Below are 5,352 nucleotides of genomic sequence, written 5' to 3' on the forward strand. Positions count from 1 at the left end.
ATTTATTTATTTCAAGAGACTTTTATTTCATAATGACACATTTATTTATTTCAAGAGACTTGTATTTCATAATGACACGTTTATTTATTTCAGGGGACTCGTATTTCATAATGACACATTTATTTATTTCAGGGGACTTGTATTTCATAATGACACATTTATTTATTTCAGGTGACTTGTATTTCATAATGCCACATTTCCATTCCTTATATACAAATGAACGGGGCGTGGTTAGCTCACAGATCCAGACCAAAGCAACAGCACCACAACACTGAATCAATAGCTTTTGTTTCACACTCCAGTACTCTTAAGTGGTTTGCAAACTGCCAATAAACCAAACCGGTTCAAGCAACAGCACCACCCTGACTACTCGAGAAGAGGAAGAAAAAGGAGGAGAAGGACTGCTGAATGAAAATAAGGCAAACTACGAAATGAAAATAAGGCGGAAACAGAAGTGGCATGATTTTGTTCTCAGGAGGGGACTTTGAGAGAGTATTACCCAAAAAGTACACAGTAAAAACTTCATTTTATTGTAGGAGTCAAACTAGCACTGAGTCAAACAGTGTCAGTTTTATTAAGAACTTATGGTACAAATGACTTGTATTGCAAATAAAGCAGAAAAAAACATGCATTGTTTTACTCTTGTACAGCGATTACCATAAAGGCGATATTAATTGCGCACTCAAAAATGTATAGCTGCTGATTTGACCAAGCGAAAGCGAGAGACGGCTGAGTTGACCGCAGTTATGCAACAGCAACCGAAGCTAAACTGACTATCTTGACTACTTGTTGCTATCCTATTGTGGCATAAGCCGTTTTCTACAGGCACATTTTACCTTTTCATTATGATTCTACCATCTGATAGCTGCTATAATACAAAACAACACTTCTGCCTGCTCTCCACAATGATCAATGACAGTGAACGGATGGTTAAAGTAAGGTACAAATAAACAGAATCACACGAAGCCTGGTTATAGTGTTGCCTGACTTTATAAAGTGTGTTATTTTTTTACAAGTGTGTGGTTGCGTTCCTGCTGAAAAAACCAGCATGGACCAGCATGGTATGAACCAGCATATGTTGTGTTTTGGTCACTAGCATGATCCACCAGCATGGACCAGCATGCTGGTCGACGTCTTTCTTGTACAGCCACTGCTTGAAGCAAACTGAAAATAAGAAACAACAATGTTTTAACAAATCGTATTAAATTATGTGATGATAGAACTGCAAACAGAATAGCTGAAACTTTAACAAAATAAATAACTCTGTTACCTCTAATCATTAACCCATATTTGTATCATTGAGTTAACTCTGTGTGTTGCTGCTAGCATACATAATATATACCTGACGTGGAAAAGTTACTCGTGGATGGGGCTACAGAGCTACTAGAAAGACAGTCGAACCCGGTGCATTCCTCCGTCTGAATGTGGTGCACTTTTGCTAAATGTTTAGACAAATAGCTCGAGTTACCGCCCTTACATGCTAAATTCTTATTGCACTTTTGGCAACATGCATTTTCCACCTCAAGACCAAGCCCCCAGGAAGTGCGCCGGACTCTGAGGAAAATATTCGTTGTGTCCAAACGGTGGTACTACAATTTCCTTATCAGTCTGACGTCAACCGGCCTAGAAATACTTTTTCCCCTTGACTAACATTGGGAAAGAGACGTCTATAAATCGGTGGATACTTTTTTTGAAACTAAATAAACTAACCAGTATGAATTATTTTATAGCCCTTATTAGAAACATTCGGTCCTTAAAGTTGTAAAATGCGCTAAAAGCCGAATTTAGATTTATTTTCTCTCTCCATTCTTTCTATTGAGCCGAGAGTGGGTGTTCGGGGGCAGGGCTTAAGGGGCGCATGCTCTGTGAGCGTGCATACGGGTTCTTCTGCTCTGACAGCCAAGCATGACGGGTAATCTGACGTTTCGCTCTCTCAAAAGTTGGGCCATTTTCACTTCATGCGCCAATGAGCAGCTCTGATAGGAAAGAACGAGACCCCTCCTCCGACGCTGTATCCAGTTCTTATTATACATCTATGCTCAAGACGGGTAACATATAACTACCCTCGGGGCGCTTAGTTCTCTCCGCCATATGTGTGCGCACGCGCGGGCGCGCGTGTGTGTGTGTGTTGCATGCATGTAGCAGGTTGTGTGTGTAAACTGTCCCACCCCCTCGCACACCGACCGGGGAGAGAGATCTCTCGTCTGGATTGGAAAGATCGAAAATAAATCATAGACGCACTTTGTAGTCTTATTGCATATTAGAAACGGAGTTGGCGACAGTAAGACTGCAATATAATGTTTATGTAGATATAATACATATGGCAACTATTTTTGAAATGTCTCCAGTACCGATAAAAAGATTGATAACGTTGGACCTTAACGGTACCACGGTCTTTAATAATTCAGCCCCGGAGCCCCGTTAATACTGGGACCCAGATTTTCTTTTTCTCACCCCGTTGTTGTTGCCTTCTTTGTTCCCACTTATGCTCTGCAGGACGGCACGGTCCAGGCCGAGCTTCAGACTAGCTTTATCCAGCATTTCCCTCTCATAGTTTCTAGTGATCAGACGGTACACCTTCACCGCCTTAGACTGGCCAAAACGATGACACCGAGCTTGAGCCTGAAATCAAAAATTAAAAGAGGGGTCAAAAGAGTATCATGTGCAGCTGCTGTTCAACGTTTTTGAGCATTAAATGGGAAGGTAGACTCAATGGCTCTTGATGACATCAATGAGCAGTCCCAAAACTTGCTGTTGTATAAAAAGAAATAGGTCCTGATTTCTTCTATTTAGTGTTGGATGATTTGTTGTATTGATTGCTAATGGATGTTAAGATATGTTTTACAATTATAACAAAAAGATTATTGTAATTGGAATCAAAAAGTTTACAAATCGTAGTTTTGATAAAATGACTAGCAATATAGGATTTATTCAACAGCGGTAAAGCATTAAGTTGCTAAATTAACGTACACTGAACTGTAAAACTTGCCATTATTTAGGAAAGGACCTGATCAGAAGGATTGACTAGTAAGACAGCAAAGAGGCGGAGGAGGTCTCTGTCATGTACAACCATTGGTAGATGTTACACCTGAAAGAAAGATAAGGAAATAAGAGAAGACAGGAGGACAAACATCCTCTTAAGTAAAAGACCAAATCATGTCAAGCTTTACATCTTTCAGTCTTTACAATGCACTGTTGGAAATTACATTCCAAAGGCTAAATTCAAACTCAATACCATAAATAACTGGGTACCAAAGTGCTTTAACTGATAGAACACGTTCCACACGGAGCAGCAACCATCCGGCTCGGCCTTTTGCTGCATATAATCTCCTCCCTCTCCACTGTTTCCAGTAGATATCTACTGCCTCTGTCCAATAAAACAGAAATGCCCCAAAACAGTCATATTAAAAAAGTTAAAAACAATAACTTGCGTTTGGCATTCAAATGTATTAGAATCCCACCTTTTTCCTGGATGTAAGGAAGGCCAGGAAGTCGTTCCCTTCAAGTCTGCAACCAGTCATAGGAGTTCAAATGCAAAGCCTGAACGATGACAAGAGCGAGACTTACATTTTACAATTATATTTTTAATTCATACCAGAGCAGTGTGTACATAGGCCCTGTACGACATGCAGAGAACAGATCAAATCCCCTGACAGACTCACACACTTTGGTGATGTCCTCATCTGATAATGATGTTTCTTTTTTAGCAGCAAAGTAACATTACTCAAGGTATATGTTGGACCCAACTCATGTACAGTATGTTTTGCATCTCCTCAACAATGGTCTGTATAGTTGAGTAGAAACAAACTGTCCCTACAGTTTCAGGTAGATTAACAAAGAAAAGTTTGCAATGAAGCACAAAACCCCTCTTTGTATTAAGCTAGCTGCCACAGAAAGTACAGCTTAACATGCTAACCTGGTAGAGTTAGCTAACGTTAGCTAACTTCATGTCCAACTAAAAACCTCTAACATGCATTACATTGAGGATTTTAAACACAACTTAACGCTCAACTTGTAAAATAACGTTAATTTAACATACCCTTAAATAACTACATCACGTTTTTCAGGGGCAACACAAACTGCAGAAAACGTTAGCTGCTAACTGTTGTTAGCTAAGACAGCTAGCTCGTAACAATAGCCTCCTAGCAAACTTAAGGTTACGTTAACATTAACTTAACGTTGTAAGAAAGCAAAACGAACCTTCGAGGAAATCTTTTACTCTCAGACTGGGTGTAATTGTGTTGCGTTGCTTACCTCCAGATGGACTTTTAGCTGTTTCCCAGTAGAGACTAGAGAGAGCTGTCAGAGTGGTTGCTCTCAGAAGAGCAGCATTGGGCAGACCAGATAAGACCAGAGAAGAACCAGTTAAGCACCAGAAAAGCACAAGAATGGTTCTTGAACCGGTTTGGTTTATTGGCAGTTTGCAAACCACTTAAGAGTACTGGAGTGTGAAACAAAAGCTATTGAGTCAGTGTTGTGGTGCTGTTGCTTTGGTCTGGATCTGTGAGCTAACCACGCCCCGTTCATTTGCATATAAGGAATGGAAATGTGGCATTATGAAATACAAGTCACCTGAAATAAATAAATGTTTCATTATGAAATACAAGTCCCCTGAAATAAATAAATAAATGTGTCATTATGAAATACAAGTCTCTGGAAATAAATAAATGTGTCATTATGAAATACAAGTCTCTTGAAATAAATAAATGTGTCATTATGAAATAAAAGGCCCATGAAATAAATAAATGTGCATTTAAATGTACATGTATACATATTTATTGCCTCATTTATTTATTTCAGAATTTATTTCATAGGCATATTTATATATATACATATATATATATATATATATATGTATTTATTTATTTAATTTTGGCTTGAATGGCATTCCATAGAATTGAGGCGGATATTTGTAATGTTCAGAGGTTGTTATGTTTAATATTCATGAGAATATTTGTCATTGATCAAATGATAATAAACAAACATTTGCATAAAGCACATTTGTCCACTCATATGTTGATAAGAGTATTAAAAGCTTGAAAAATATTCCTCTAAAGTGCATTTAGACCAGACACAAAATTAATAATAATAATAATCTGCGATTAATCGTGATTAACTATGGACAATCATGCGATTAATCGCGATTACATATTTTAATCGACTGACAGCCCTAGTGCTGATACATATAAGACATTTCTTTCCAACAGAAACAGACTAGATTATATCATTTTGGATCAAAAACTATTTTAAAGATGCTTGGCTAGCATAAAGGGCTAAAAGAACTAACATATAAATGAAAAATGCAATAGATCTGAAAGATTCAGTCATTTAAAGAACTGTAAACCTTTGTCC

At 38.1% G+C, this 5,352-nt stretch overlaps 1 long non-coding RNA gene across 4 annotated transcripts; it reads right to left on the reverse strand.

Moving 5' to 3' along the window:
* On the reverse strand, positions 1–4,605 carry LOC307043525. Of its 4 annotated transcripts, none has more exons than XR_013809396.1 (5): positions 4,255–4,605; positions 3,462–3,540; positions 2,990–3,367; positions 2,455–2,622; positions 1–1,164 (listed from the first exon to the last, which is right to left on the reverse strand). It is a non-coding gene; the product is annotated as an uncharacterized lncRNA (long non-coding RNA). The 4 variants fall into 4 exon arrangements; XR_013809397.1 differs by having other exon boundaries at positions 2,990–3,088; positions 3,253–3,540; XR_013809398.1 differs by having other exon boundaries at positions 2,990–3,088; positions 3,236–3,540.
* Positions 4,606–5,352: the final 747 nt, after the last annotated feature.

This window comes from Notothenia rossii, assembly GCF_949606895.1.
Source record: "Notothenia rossii genome assembly, chromosome: 6".
Taxonomy (NCBI): domain Eukaryota; kingdom Metazoa; phylum Chordata; class Actinopteri; order Perciformes; family Nototheniidae; genus Notothenia; species Notothenia rossii.